A 16,560-nucleotide genomic window follows, 5' to 3' on the forward strand; every position below is an offset into this window, starting at 1 on the left:
CTTTGAGATTGGCCCTGCCCTGGACAGGAAGGAGACATAGTCTTCATTCTGGTTGCCTTCAGGATGGGCTCACAGCAGGGTGGGCTTCAGGGAAATAAGAAAAGTTCCATTGCCTCCCTGCCCCTTCCAGTAGGTGGCCAGGGGGGAGGCCAGGAAGAGTAAAGGAGTCTGTGTTGAGAAGAGGTGGGGAGGAAAGAGGAGAAAAAGAAGAGTGTAAAGAGAAAAGGGAAAAAGGAGAAAGGATTGGGGGAGATAGGGAGAACTGCCCAGAGAGTAAGAGATAAGGGGTAGGATGATAAAAAGAGAAGGGACAGGAGTAGATACAAAGAAGGAACAGGAAGAGAAAGAAAGAAGACCTACGGAGAGACAGAGAAAAGGGAGAGGAGGAGGGGATAAAGGACAAAGGCAAAGAGAAGGAAAGGCATAGAGAGACAGCGAGATGAGTCCGATGGAGGGAGCGAAGATTTACCTGGTTTCTTATCTCGGCTGCAACACTGGTTTATTTTGGAACCTTGGGAAAGTTACTTCACTTCTCTGAGCCTCAGTTTCCTCATTTATAAAATGTGAATGAAATGCCTGTTCTCACTTTTATCTGGGCTGTGATCCACATGTGTGGCCTAGACTATGTCCAACCTGATTATATTGTATCTATCCCAGCAATTATAACAGTGATTGGCTTAGAGTAAGCATTTAATAAATACCACAATGATTATCATTATTATCACTGTTTTCATTCTTATCACTTCATTATTACTGCCTTCTAGTTATTCACTGATGCCAGTGATGTATGTAATTCTGCACCACCTTTCACCCCCTGCTGGCCTGGTGGAGCCAGACTGAGTCATCCCCAGCTTTTTCCCCAGATCGGGGGACCTGAAGGAACTTCAGGTGCTAATGGGTGAACATCAGCTGCTGGGGGAATGGTGGACACCGAGCCAGCACCAGGACTGTGTCCTCCAGAGTATAAATGGAAATATACCAAATGGTTAGCTGATGGGACCAGGAGTCAGGAGACCCAGGTTCTGCTAGTGGCCTGTTGTGTGACACTGAACAGGTCACTGAATCTCTCTTTGTCTCAGTTACCTCTCCTATTAAATGGGGATGAGATCCCTCATCTCTCTCCCTCTTAGACTCTGAGCCTCAATAGTAATAATGATAATAATGATAATGATGGTATTTGTTAAGCACAGACTATGTGCCAAGCACTGTTCTAAGTGCTAGGGTAGATGCAAGGTAATCAGGTTGTCCCACCTGGGGCTCACAGTCGTAATCCCCATTTTACAGATGAGGCATCTGACGCATAGAGAAGTTAACTGACTTGCCCAAAGTCACACAGCTGACAAGTGGTGTGGCCGAGATTATAGCCCATGACCTCTGACTCCCAAACTCATGCTCTTTCCACTAAACCACTCTGCTTCTCCTCAATAGGGGATAGGGACTGTGTCCAATCTGATTATCTTACTTCTACTCCAGAGGTTGGTGCATAGTAACCATTTATTAAATATCATCCTTATGAGCCCTGGTTCTTGTCCCACATCTGCCACGTGCTTGCTGGGTGACCTTGAGCAAATCACTCCACCTCTCCGGACTTCAATTTCCTCATTTGTAAAGTGGCAGTCGTAATACAATGACACAGAGATGGTGAGGACAGGGTGAGATACAATATTGAATGAATCAAGTGGCAAGCCCTCAGTTCAGTGCTCTGCACATAGTAAGCAATCAATAAATATCACTGATTGACAGCACTTTAGGGTAATAATAGGACTGAGGAAATATAAGACGTTATTATTATGCAACTCAGAAACAGTTCAAACTACAAAGAGAGCACAGTAAGGGGCAGTCTTGCCTACTTACCCTATAGTGATTATTTATTACTATTTTGTACTTTCTCAAGCACTTAGTTCAGTCTGGACTCAAGTGCTCAACTCTATAGTATTTATACTCTTCAATCTGCTCAGTACAGTCCTCTGCACACAGGAATCCCTCACTGAATACCACAGAAGGGCTGCTTGCATGCATAATTCAGCTAGGACTGTGGCTGTTCCCTTGTATTTTTCATCCTCACTTACACACCAATGAGTGAATAAAATGGTCAGCGATATTATCTTTAAATATAAAGAACAAGACCTATGTGTGAGTGTGTACCTCTGCGGGGGTGTGCATGTGTTTGTGTTTATCTGTGTGCGTTTCTGTGTTTGTTTGTGTTACTTGTGCAGGCAAGGAGAGCAGTGAGTAGCTAGAGAAGCAGTGTTGTTTAGTGGAAAGAGCCCGAGCTTCAGAGACAGAGGTCGTGGATTCTCATCCTGGCTCTGCCACTTATCAGCTGAGTGACGTTGGACAAGTCACTTAGCTTCTTGGTGCCTCAACTACCTCATCTGTAAATTGGGGATGAAGACAGTGAGTCCCACGTGGTACTACCTTGATTACCTTGTATCTACCCCAGCTCTTAGAACAGTACTTGGCACATAGTAAGCGCTTAACAAATGCCATTATTATTCTTAGTGCAAAAATGTCACTGGTCACTGGTCTTTCTTCGTCCATGCTCTTCCCACTTCAGTCCACACTTCACCCGGTAGCCTGGATCACCTTTCTAAAGTATCATTTTGCCATTTTGTCTTACTCACCCACACCGATTGTGAATTCAGCCTGGGAGGGCAGCTTGCAGACAGTGTGACTCTGTCAGGACTATGCTGAGGCAGTATTTATTAACAGGTTTCTTCATCTCTCCACTCCCTCAGGGTATGATTTGTGTGTGTGTGTGTGTGTGTGTGTGTATGTGCATATGTCAGTGGGTGGAGGGGGTGGGGATAGATAGGGAAAGTGTCAGTTAGGGAATTACTGAGCACTAATCCACTCTGACACTCAGAAGGGGAAATCTCAGGATATTTTCAGATTCCCCTTCCTGAAGCCCACTAGTCTGGCACAACATGAGCCCAGTTCTCTCCTTGCTATTACCAGTTGCTAATTGACACGTCAGAGGTGCCCTTAGAGATAAGTAGCATCATCACTGCCATTCCTGCACCCCTTTCTTCTCTGCCCCTCCAACCCACCATATCCCTGAATTAACTTTGGCCCTCAGCTCTTAGAGCTGAAGACAAAGAGATCATGTGAACTGAAGAACATGGGTAACAGCCAAGAGATTTTTGGAAGATCTAAAGAGGAACCAGATCCCAGTTGAGATTAAGGAACTAGGGTAAATAAGAACAGATTGCATTTGGCTCCAGGATTTGATTATTTTCCTTTTGACCAGACACAAAGTATTTTAAGCTCATGATAGTCTTGTGAGGAGTTCCTTTTTTTTTTTTGTCTGCCATCTTAAGTATACTACAGCAGAGTGTTCTATTCAGAGCATTTTGGTACTCATCCCAGCATTTCAGTAAGGCTTTAAGGGAAGGGAGATCTGTGGTGTGCCAGTGTACTGTTGTCTGTCACCCCCTCTTCTCAACTGTGATTCCATTGATGGGTATGGATTGTCTCTATTTCTTGCTGAATTGTACTTCCCAAATGTTTATTACAGTGCTCTGTACACAGTCAGTGCTCAATAAATATGATTGAATGAATGAATGGAAGATGTTTCTAAGGGGGAGAGAGGGCCTGAGCAAGAGGTCAGTGGCGGGAGACATGAGAAGGAAGCATGGTGAGTAGGTTGGCTAGAGAGGAATAAAAAGTGCAAGCTGGTGTGGAGTGGGAGAAGAGTGTAGATAGAAAAGCAGTACGCTCTAGTGGACAGAGCAGGAGTCTAGGAGTCAGAAAGACCAGGGTTCGTACCCCTACTCTGGCACTTGTCTGCTGGGTGACCTTAGGCAAGCCATTTCACTTCTCTGCACTTCAGTTACCTCATTGAGGAAATGGGGATTAAGGCTGTGAACCCCATGTGGGACAGAGACTGTGTCTGACCTGATTATCTTTTATCTACCTCAGCTCTTGGAGAAATGTTTGGTACATAGTCCTTAACAAATTCTAATATTATTATAACAGGTAGAAGGAAAAAAAAAACTGGTGGATTGCCTGAAAGACAGTGGTGAAGCTCCATTTGCTGTAGAGAAGAATGAGCAACCATTAGGAGTTTTTGTTTTCTCAAGATGGAGAGACCTCATCATAATTTAAGAGTGAGTCCTGGTAAACTGGCCACCACCCCAAAAGTCCTTGTCCCCTGGAGCAGTGAGCTACTTGAAGACAGGCTCTCTGTAGCTGCCACTGCCCAGAGCAGCTTCCCGAGTGCAGGAACCTATAGAATATTTAGAAAAATTGAGTCCCCTAGAATTCCAGATACTGGGCTGTCATCCCTTCTTATCTGATTTTCCAATCTTTCCCCTGTTATACTGATTTGTTAGCACTGTAACTTATAGTTATTCTTAGAGAAGCAGCGTAGCTCAGTGGAAAGAGCACGGGCTTTGGAGTCAGAGGTCATGAGTTTGAATCCCAGCTCTGCCACTTGTCAGCTGTGTGACCGTGGGCAAGTCACTTAACTTCTCTGTGCCTCAGTTACCTCATTTGTAAAATGGTGATTAAGACTGTGAGCCCCACGTGGGACATCCTGATTCCCCTGTGTTTATCCCAGCGCTTAGAACAGTGCTCGGCACATAGTAAGCGCTTAACAAATACCAACATTATTATTATTATTATTATTAATCCACTGTTATTCTGCTTTGTTTCTGTCTCTACCCTCTGTCCTTGTCTCTGAAGCCCAGAGGAATGAGCATGGAATTGTAAATCTGGAGAACCAGGATGTGGTTCCAGCTCTGCCTCTGGCCTATTGTGTGACCTTGAGCAGGTCACTTTGCTTCTCTGGGCTTCAGTTTCCTAACCTGTAAAATGGAGACATGATACCTGCTATACCTCCCTCTTAATGTTGCATATGTGTACTTATCTTCTATATCTATTTCTCAGGAATTAACCCATGTACTTAACAACATTCCTTCTCATTTCAAACTGTAATGTAATTCTTTCTCTGCTCCCTCACTCCCCCCCCCCGAGCCCACTAGGCTTTAAATTCCTTGAGGGTTTGGATCATATCTTTCGAACTCTAACAAGTGCTTAGTACAGTGGCCTGCATAAAATAAGTGTTCAAAAAATGCTGTTGATTGTAAAGATTGTATGTCCACTACTGGACAGGGACTGTGGCTGATCTAATTATTTGTATTTATCCCAGCACTTAGTATAATAGCTATTTAATGAACATGAAAACCAACCAGTGAACATCATTAATGAGGTCCTCTAAGCTCACAGTACAGGACTTAGAACACAGAAGGTGATTCATAAATTTGTTCACTATTACCATTACAGAGAAAACTCTGATCATGTTTAGTAGGACACAAATACAAGATCTCTGATTTGAATCTTTTTAATCATCAATCTTTGTTTTCATCACCATCCTCATCATCAATGTCAAACATCACTAGTTACATAATTATCCCTCCGTGCCTCCAAGAGGTCCTTCCAACCCTATTCTCCCTCCCACTTTCCATCACCTAGGCTCTCAGGTCTCTAGTCTTTAAGCACTTTGATGCCCCTTGCCCAGCCCCACAGTGGTAGGTACATGTCTTAAACTCCCAGTTAGTAACTCCCAGTTAATTTCCCCAGTTAGTAATTTTTATAATGTCTGCCTCCCCTCTAGACTGTAGTTCTTGTTGGTTAGGGATTGTGTCTACCAACTCTAACATACCAGACTCTAAGACAAACTAGAGTTAAAATGGGAGATCCCAGATCTCATGGTGCTTATAATCTGCTCTTTTTATTTTTATGCTGGTCTCTCTGGTTAGAGCGTTGTGATATGTATCCATTTGGTTTTCTTTACGTTCCAAGTTTCTAGTACAGTACAGTGCACCAAGAAAGTGCTCCATAAATGCTACAATCATTTCTATTACTACTATTCTACTAGGAGTACTATGTCTAAAACAACTATGGCTAAAATTAGTAAATAATCAAGACGATGATGATAAGAATAAAAATAATAAGGAGAAAGGTAGGAGAGTTCTCCTTTGGTTCCAAGACCTGTCTTTTGCGTGCAAGACTTTTTTATAGTATTTGTTAAGAGCTTACTAGGGGCCAGGCACTGTACTAAGCACTGCGGTTCACACAAGTTAGTCAGGTTGGACACGGTCTCTGCCCCGCATGGAGCTCGTGGTCTTAAACCCCATTTTGTAGCTGAGGTAACTGAGGATCAGAGAAGTGAAGTGACTTCCCCAAGGTCTCCCAGCCTGTGTCTGTTCAGTGTTACATTGTTCTGTCCCAGGTGCTAAGTACTGTGATCTTTATGCAGTAAGTACTCAATAAATACAATTGAATTTATGGAATGAATGAATTAAAGTGGCAGAACCAAGATTAGAACACAGGTCCTTCTAACTCCAAGGCCTGTGTTCTGTCCACTAGGCCATGCTCCTACCCATTTATACTTCTGGTGGTGAAAATGTATCTAAGATTGTGTTGTGAAGAGTGAATTTCTTCCATACTTGCTCTCTGTGCCCTTACAAACTCAGTCATGCACATATTTTCTGGCTCTTTACCATTTTGATGAGCATTGGTCAGACACCAGTCATGCCACCAACAAGTCATGTAGATGAATTTTTATTTGCACTATAGGGGATGTTTTGCACTGAGGTTTTCACACTCCCTGGTCTGGTCCTTGTATGAAAAGCCATGCACAGTGGGAATGCTGGCAGATCCTGGCAAACCTGAAATTACCCCCAGTGTTACTAACTGCTTCCCTTTTCTGGGTTAGCCCCCTTCACCAAACCAATGACTCTCAGAATTATCAAACATTGTTTGGTGGCACTGTCCGGGAGGAAACTTGGAACAGGGTACCAGGACACCAAACAGTTCTGCTTCCACATCACAAACACATACAGACATGGAAGCCATCTCAGTGGGGATGGAGGTATCATGCCTCTGAGTATACAGGAGAATGAGACTTGCAGGACAAGGTGTCTCTAGCCCTCCATCCCAGTTCCAGTACTATCCTGTCCCCCAGATCCCTGGATTCCCCAGCTCCCTAACAGGCATGCACCATTTCCCAAGACCCTGTGAGGGTTCCCAGTTGGGAATATAAGAATCCCTTTTCCAGAACATTCTTATCTTCCTGTCACTGAGAATCATCAGAAATGGACACACAGCTGAAAAAGTTAAGGACATAAGGTTGTTGCTCTGAAGGATGAGAGGGGAATGTGTCTTCATATTTAATAAAAAACTCAGGGTGATTGTGTTCCGTGCATGGAGGAGGACATAGTGGGTGACCAGGGCAATGATTCTCTTTGCTGCTCTGACCTCGGGCATTGCCTTGGGGGAGCATCTGGGTCCGTGGAGGTGTCTGGCCTGCTGGTGGTGTCTGTGCAGGACCAACACCATGTAGCCACTGGCCACGCTCATGAGTCCCACGAAGAACATATCACGGAGGGAGAGCACCACCGCATTGACCAGGGTTGTGACTGTACTGTTACTGATGGAGGAACAGTATTTCAGGATGACAAAGTTCATGTTGGTGCTGTTCCCAAGGCCTGTGATGAACATTGGTGTAGTCATGTCAAACAGCAGACTGAGGATCCAGGAGAGGAGACAGGAGGGGAGGATGCACTTGGGGAATTGGATTTTGACTACTGCCCACTGGGAGGTACCAGGGTTGATGGTGATGGCCTGGAAGACGCTCAGGAGGCAAGTGGTGCAGATGGCAAGACCCTGGGATACTCGATAAACTTATAAGAGGATTTTACAACCAACGTCACCCAGGAAATTCTTCAACCCCACAGCTAAAATATCGGCGATCCCCTGACTGAGAAGGGCCATGGTGTTGGCCAGGGCCAGATGGGCGAGGAACATAATAATGATAATGTTGGTATTTGTTAAGCGCTTACTATGTGCAGAGCACTGTTCTAAACTCTGGGGTAGACACAGGGGAATCAGATTGACCCAAGTGGGGCTCACAGTCTTAATCCCCATTTTACAGCTGAGGTAACTGAGGGACAGAGAAGTTAAGTGACTTGCCCACAGTCATACAGCTGACAAGTGGCAGAGCTGGGATTTGAACCCATGACCTCTGACTCCAAAGCCCGTGCTCTTTTCACTGAGCCACGCTGCTTCATGTCTGGAGGTTTCAGCTGGTGGGTGGTGCAGACCTTTTGTGCATAAACCCGGAGGAGGAATACATTCCCTGAGACTCCAAAGACAATCTGTACCAGCAAGAGGCAAGCTCAATGGCATCCATTCTTTTCATTCCACAATGACAGAAGAGATCCTCCAGTAGCATAACCTGGGAATGAGAGAAACAGAGAGAGAGACAGACACCCAGACTGAATGAGAGAGTTATAGGGAGACAGAGGCAGAGGGACCAAGAGTGAGAGAAAGACACACTGAGAGTGAGAGAGAGAGGGGCTGAAACAAAAAGAAAGAAGGATATAGGATGAGAAAAAGGATATAGGACGAGGATGAGGATAGAGAGAAAAAGAGAGGGACTAGGTAGTAACCTCGTTGTAGGCAGAGACTTAGTGTTATATTGTCCTCTCCCAAGTGCTTAGTACAGTGCTCTGCATCCAGTAAGTGCTCAATAAATATAATAATAATAATTATAATGGTGGCATTTGTTAAGTGTTTCCTATGTGTGAAGCACTGTTCTAAGTGCTAGGGGGATACAAGGTGATCAGATTGTCCCACGTGGGGCTCTCAGTCTTAATCCCCATTTTACAGATGAGGTAACTGAGGCACAGAGAAGTTAAGTGACTTGCCCAAAGTCACATAGCTGACAAGTGGCAGAGCCGGGATTAGAGCCCATGACCTCTGACTCCCAAGCCTGTGCTCTTTTCACTGAGCCACGCTGCTTCTCTGTGATTGACTGACTGAGTGAAAATATGATTGAGGGACTGAAAGGGAGAGGAAGAGGCAGAGAGAGATAAAAAGAGAGAAACAGAGGGAGATGTAAAGACAGAGAGAGATAGGGAGAGACAGGAAGTCAGAGAGAGGTGAAAAGAGACAGAGCAGAAAGAAACAGAAGAAGAAGAAGAAGATGTAGTTACAAAAGTCAAAGAGATAGAGAAGCAGCATGGCCTAGTGGATGAACACAGACCTGGGAGTTAGAAGGACCTGGGTTCTATTCTTGCTTCCTCCACTTTTCTGCTGTGTGCCCTTAGGGCAGGCACTTAACTTTCCTATGCCTCAATTCCTTAATCTGCAAAGTGGGGATTAAGAATGTGAGCCCCATGAGGAACAGGGGCTCTGTCCAGCCTGATTAGCTTTGATCTACCCCATTACTTAGAACAGTCCCTGCCACATATTAAGCACTTAACAAAATACCATAGAAATTTTTCAAAATAATAATAAAAAAAGATGCAGGTAAGACAGAGAAGTAAAGCGGATTTTGGAAGCAGAGTTGGACAGCAGAAGGAGATGGAGAGGTAGTGTCAGAAAGAGATAGATTGACTCAAAGAGATACAAAGAGAGTCATAGATTAAGAAAAAGTGACAAACAGGTAGAAAGAGGTAGATGGGGAGTCAGACACATATAGTGAATCAGAGAGAGACATAGTACAGAGACAGTCAGAGAAAGACAGAGAGAAAGAGAAACTGTGTCAGAAAATGTCAGAAAAACAAAATGGAGAGATTGAGAGTGAGAGAGGTAAAGAGAAAGATAGAAATTTAAAGAAGCAGGGAGAGTCAGAAAAATGTATTAATTCCTTTGTATGCCCAGTTAATTTCAGGACTACTTTCCACATGGACCCCCGACAAACATATTTCCCTGTGGGAAGGTTAAACAAGCCACTCAGAAGAATTCCTGATCCCACTTTGTCCCAATTCAGCCTTGTCTCCCAGATAATGCAGGGAACTTGCCCCCCATTCAGCAAGGAAGGATGGAACTCTCCAAGGTAGGATTGCCAAGGCGCACCTGGGAAAATTTGAAGAAGACATGGGAACAGGCCTAGGGGACTCTCAGTCTCTCCTCTCAGGGTGTTGGATTCTGTGAAACCCAAAGTGATCAGGGTATGTTCGAGTCGAGACTTGGCTATTCTCCACTCCACCTCTTGGGTCCCATGGTGGAAGGGAGAGAGAGTCACAGGTGCTGAAGAGTGAACTTTGGAAACCAGGCAGAGAAACCAAGTCAGAGATAGCTCATTGTAAAGAGAGTTGGAGCATGGTTGAAGATTACAAATATACAGTTTCTTCTCACAGGTATGAGATGTTTCAGGTCATTATGTTTTCACGTTAACATAAATGAGAACACAATAATGAGAGTAAGTCCTCTGCTAGTCATTTAGTAGCATGAAATTGTTTAGAAGATATGAGCTCTGTCCTCAAGAAGTTCACAGCTTAGTAGGAGGAACCTCAGTTCCAGGTCTAGTTACATTTTGGATGAAAGTTCCATCTTAAAAAGTAGCATTACCTAATGCTGTGGTCTCAGAGTCAGAGGACCTGAGTTCTAATCCCAGCTTCACCACTCCTTAACTATGTGACCTTGGGCAAGTCACTTAATCGTGCTTGGCACATAGTAAGCACTTAAATACCGTCATTACTACTATTATTAAGTGTTCCGGACTCAGTATCCTCAGCTATAAAATGGGTATTCAATACCATTTATCTCTCAACTTGAGACTGTGAGCCTTGTGTAGGACTGAGGCTGTGCCCGACTTGATTAACTTGTGTCCTCTTGAGTGCTTGGGTTATAGTAAGTGCTTAATAAATACCATTAAAGTAAAAAAGAGGGAGACCAGGCCTGGGCAGGAAGAAGATTTGTTCTATGTTCTGGATGCCTTCAGGGAGGACTCTCAGAAGGGTGGGCTTTAGGGGAACAGGAAAGCACTCCTGTCTCCTTGTAGCAGAACCTATGTCTCCTGACTCCTCATGAGAAAAATCTCCATCAACACCTTGGAGGAAACAGTCCTGGTACTTGTCAGATGTCCATAATAATAGTAATTGTGGTATTTGTTAAATGCTTACTATGTGTCACTGCGGTGGATACAAGGAAATCGGGTTGGACACAGTCCCTGACTCACACAGGGCTCACAGTCTCAATCCTCATTTTACAAATGAGATAACTGAGGCACAGAGAAGTGAAGTGACTTACCCAAGACCAAACAGAAGAAAAGTGGCAGATCCAGGATTAGAACCCATGATCTTCTCTCAGGCCCATGCTCAATCCACTACACCATGCTGCTTCCATCATTTATCCAATGGCCGATGTTTACCCATAAGTAACTGCAACTCTCCCGTGTCCCAAACCCCGGGGCATAGGCTAGGGATGAGGCAGTCTGGCCCCAAACAGGTCAGCAGTGGTGGAGATCGGGGTCAAATGCGTTGAAGGAGCAGATAGGACATCCTTGGCAGTAGGTGGCAAGGGAGTGAGCCAGAAAGAGTGAAAGGGATTGTGTAGAGGACTGGTGGGAAGAAGAGGGGAGAAAAAGGAAAAGGAGAGAGGAAAGGGTAAAGAGAAAAAGGGAGAAAGAACAAGGAGAGAAAGGGAGAAGACACCCAAAGAGAAAGGGAGATGGGACTGGGATAGAAAGGGTTGATGGGGTTGGGGGAGAAAGAATCAAGGGACCGGAGGGGTAAGAGAAAAGGGACAGGAAGAAAAAGAGAGAAGGGACAGGTGAAGAAAGAAGAGATGGGAGAAACGGAGAAGGGACAGGGGCAGAAAGATAGAAGGGAATGGTGCAGAAAGAGAAGGGACATGAGAAGAAAGACAGGAAGTAAAGAGAGATAGAAGGGGAAGAGCAGGAAATAGGAGAGGCTAAGCCAAGGGAGAAGAGGTAAGAGACATGCAGAGGAGATGAAGATTAAAGAGACAGAAAAGTGTGAAAAGCATGCAAGTAGAGCCAGGTGTGGGGCGTGGGGATTTACCTGAATTCTAATCCCAGTTAATAATAGTAATAATTAATGGTTATGGTATTCATTAAGCACTGTTTTAAGCACTGGGTTACATACAAGGTAATCATGTTGTCCCCCATGGGGCTCACAGTCTTAATCCCCATTTTCAGATGAGGTAAATGAGGCACAAAGAAGTGAAGTGATTTGCTCAAAGTCACACAGCTGATAAGTGTCAGAGTCAGGATTAGAACCCATGACCTCTGACTCCCAACCCCAAGCTCTTTCCACTAAGCCATACTGAACTGAAACATTTCTGTCACTTGTTTCCTGAAGGACCTTGGGCAAGCCACTTAATTTTTCTGGGTCTTAGTTTCCTCTTGGGTCTCAGGTTCCTCTCTTTAAAATGGGAATTAAATGCCTGTTCTCACTCTTATTTAGATGGTGAAACCCATTTGGGACAAAGATTGTGCCTAACCTGATTATCTTTTATTTATCCCAAAGTTTAGAATAGTGTTTGGCTTACAGTAAGGACCTAAAATCAATACCAGCAATAGTAATAATAATAATAGTTTTACCTCCTTCAGGTTGTTCACTGATGGCAATGGTGTCCTAGCCAGTTCTTCACCACTTTTACCACCACACCCAGTTCCACCATTGTTGACCTGTCTGAGGCCAAACTGCCTCATTCCTAGCTTATTTCTCTAGCCCAGAGACCCAAGAAAGCTGTGGGTGCTGATTGGTGATCATTGATGACGAGGAGAATGGTGGACACCTGACCAGCAGCATGACTTCCGCTTCCAGGGTGTTGATGGAAACTTCCCACATGGACTGATGATGGAATTAGGAGTCAGGAGACATAGGTTCTGATAGTTATCTCTTGTTGGACCTTGGACAGGTCACTGCATCTCTCTATGTCTTAGTTTCCTCCCCTGTTAAATGGGGACAAGCTCTCTATTCTCCCTCCCTCTTAGTCTCTGTGCCTCAATAAGAGACAGAGACTATGTCCAATCTGATCAGAGATGGAGAATGACAGAGAGAGGAAGAAACAGAAATGACGATTAATTAATGGGGATGCCCAGTTAAATTCAGGACTACTATCTACACTGTCCCCAGGGCAGCGTACAGAAACCACTTAGAAGGATCACTTAATGGTCCCTATTTAGTTTTCTCTCAGCGAATATAGGAATCACACCCCTCAATTCAACAAGAATGGCATGCTACTGTCCACAGTGGAATCAGGCAAGACTAGGTAGGATTCTAGTGGGATCCTTGGGAAAATTTCAAGGAAATGTGGGAAGAGGCCTGGGGGACTCTCAGTCTCTCCTCTCCGGATGTTGGATTCTGTGAGACCTGAAGGGACCACTGTGTGTGAGAGCTGAGACTGGTCTCTTCTCCTCTTGGATATCATGGTGGAGGGAAGGGAGATAGTAACCCTTGGACACCAGAGAGAGAGAGAGAGAGCTCACTGAGCTTGCTCAGTCCCTGAGACCAGCCCTGTCTTGAGCAGGAAGGAGACATGTCCTACATTCTACTTGGCTTCAGGGTGGGCTCACAGCAGGATGGGCTTTTGTGGAACAAGAAAAGCTCTGTTGTCTTCCTGCCTTTCCCAGAAAGAGTGATAAGAGCTGGGTCGAGAAGGGGTGGGGAGGAGAGAGGAGAAAAAGGAAAAGGATAGTGGAGAAGAAAAAGGGAAAAAGGGAAAAAAGACTGGGAAAAAAAGGGAGTCAGGCCCAGGGGAAAGAGACAAAGGGCAGGAGGAGAAAAGGAGAAGGGACAGGAGGAGAAAGAAATGAGAGACATGGGAATAAAAAGAAAAGGGATAGGAGGAAGTAGAGGGAAGGATAATGGAGAGCAAGAGAGAAAGAATAAAGAGATTAAAAAGGCAGAGCAGGAAAGAGGAGAGGGGAAACCAAGGGAGAGGAATTAAGGGAAAGTACAGAGAGAATAAAGGATCAAGGGGAAGGAAGAGAAAAGCATGGAGACAGGGCAAGAAGAGCCGGGGCAGGGACTGGGGATTTACATGGGTTCTAATTTCGGCTCCACTACTTGTTTACTGTGGGACCTTGGGAAAGTTACTTAACTTTTCTGAGCCTCAAATTCCTCATCTGCTAAATGTGATTTAAATGTCTGTTCTCTTCTTCAAGCTGTGAACCCCATCTGGTACAGAGACTGTCCAACCTGATTACCTTGTGTCTATTAACAAATAGCACAGTGATTTTCATTATCATTATTATTATTATTTATCATTATTACTACTACATTATTACTGCCTTCACATTATTCACTGATGCCAGTGGTTTTTTATGCAATCCTTCACCTCCTTTGACCCTCATCTTTGCCATTGTTGGCTCTCAGGTGCCAGATTGCCTCATCCCCAGTTTTATCCCTGAGCCTAAGGACCCAGGGGAGCTGCAGGTGCTGATGGGTGAAGTTTGACCAATGGGGGAATGGTGGACACCTGATCAGCACCAGAACTTTATCTTCCAGAGGTAGAAGGAAATTTCCCACAGGGTCCAATGATGGCACTAGGAGTCAGGAGACTCAGCTTCTGCTAGTTGCCTTCTGTGAGATCTTGGACAGGTCACTGAATCTCTCTGTGCCTCATCCCTTTACACTCTGAGCCCAAAAGGGGGACAGGGAATGTGTTCAGTCTGATTATCTTGTTTCAACCTCAGAGGTAGGTGTATAGTAACCACTTAATAAATAGTATCCTCAATATCCTCATAGTCTTGTGGAAAGGGCCTGGAACTGAGAGTCAGGAAACCCGGAGGTTTGTCTCAGCACTGCCACGTGCTTGCTGAGTGACCTTGGGCAAGTCACTCCATCTCTCTGGACCTCAATTTACTCACCTGTAAGGCGGCAGTCAAATGCAATGGCACAGAGGTGCTGGGGCAGTGTGAGATACATCAAGTGACAAACCCTTAGTACAGTGCTCTTCACACAGTTAGCACTCAATAAATACCATTGATTTGCAACACCTTGGGTTAACAATAGGGCTAAGCAAATTGGGGGCTTTATTATTATTACACTATCATTATTATGATTATCATCACACTGTGAATAGAGGGTTCTCCCTAGCTTTGCTGGCCTGAAATGGGGCTCAAGTAGGCCCTGCCTTCAGTGTCAGCATAGAACTCCAAATAGCACGACCCTCCCATCTAATGAGGGTTGTCTGGACGCTGCGTACCCCAGACCAGTGGACATCTTTCTGCTTCGTCTGACTGTTCTATCCAACATAAATATAGTTAGAAATCTACTGTGGAAGCAGCATGACCGAGAGGAGCACGGAACTTGGAGTGAGAGGACGTGTTCCAATCCAGCTATGCCAAATGCCTCCTATGGGATCTTGGGGAAATCACTCAACTTTTCCTCATGACGGCTTTCTTGTCTATAAAATGGAGATTAGAAACCTGTTCTCCCTCCTACTTAAAGTACAGAAGCTGTGGATGGCACTACCATCCTTCCCATCTCATAAGTCCACAGCCTTGGTGCCATCCTTGACTCTGCTTTCTCATTCCCCACACATCCAATCTGTCACCAAAACCTGCCAGTCACACCTTCACAACATCGCCAAGATCTGCCCTTTCCTCTCCTTCCAAAATGCTTCCTTGCTGGTACAATCTCTCATAATATCCTGACTTGATTATTGCATCAGCTTCCTCTATGATCTCCCATCCTCCTGTCTCTCCCTGCTTCAGTCTATACTTCACTCCGCTGTCTGGATTATCTTTCTACAGAAACGCTCTGGGCAAGTCACTACCCTCCTCAAAAACCTCCAGTGGTTGCCTATAAACCTTCACATGAAACAAAAACTCCTCACCTTTGGCTTAAAGCTCTCCATCACCTTGCCCCTTCCTACCTGACCTCCCTTCTCTCCTTCTACAGCCCACCCCATACATTCCATTCCTCTGCCGCTAACTGCTCACTGTGCCCCGTTCTCCCTGTCCCACCATCGACCCCTGGCCCACGTCCTACCACTGACCTGGAATGCCCTCCTCTTCAAATCTGCCAAACTAACTCTCATGCCCTCTTCAAAGCCCTCATGACAGCTCACCTCCTCCAGGAGGCCTTCCCAGCCCTCCCTTTCCCTCTGCCCCTCTTCCCCTCCCCATTCCCTCCTTACTCCCTCCCTCTGCTTTGCCCCCTTCCCCTCCACACAGCACTTGTGTATATTTGTATATATTATTTATCACTCATTAATGATGTGTATATATCTATGATTCTATTCATCTATTTTGATGGTACCGATGCCTGACTACTTGTTTCATTTCTGCTGCCTGTCTCCCCATTTTAGACTGTGAGCCCATCGTTGGGCAGGGATTGTTCTCTGTCTGTTGCCGAATTGTACATTCCAAGAGCTTAGTACAGTGCTCTGCACACAGTAAATGCTCAATAAATACGATTGAATGAATAAAAGGAGCTGCATCCAGTCTAATTAACTTACATCTAAACAAGTACTAAAAACAGAGCTTGACTCATAGTAAATGATTAACAAATATAATTATATAAGAATAAAGATGAGAATTTTAAAAAAATAATATTTAGAAATAGATAATAATCCCTTACCTGAATGGGAACCTGGGTTCCAACACAACTGAAGACTATCCTTTGCCTCAGGATTTCTCACAATCTTGTCCTTTCCACTTACCCCAACCTCTCTCCTCCTCTGCAATATTGGATTTCTCTCTCCCTCCAAATCATTTCCACAGGCATGTCCCATTTAGGCCTCAAGCTCACCGTGTCCAAAACTAAACTCCTCAACTTCCTTCTCATTGAC

At 44.7% G+C, this 16,560-nt stretch overlaps 1 pseudogene; it reads right to left on the reverse strand.

The window, feature by feature from the left end:
- On the reverse strand, window positions 6,955-7,932 carry ORNANAV1R-PS4042 (vomeronasal 1 receptor ornAnaV1R-ps4042 pseudogene; annotated as a pseudogene).

This window comes from Ornithorhynchus anatinus, chromosome 15 (genome assembly GCF_004115215.2).
Source record: "Ornithorhynchus anatinus isolate Pmale09 chromosome 15, mOrnAna1.pri.v4, whole genome shotgun sequence".
Lineage (NCBI taxonomy): Eukaryota > Metazoa > Chordata > Mammalia > Monotremata > Ornithorhynchidae > Ornithorhynchus > Ornithorhynchus anatinus.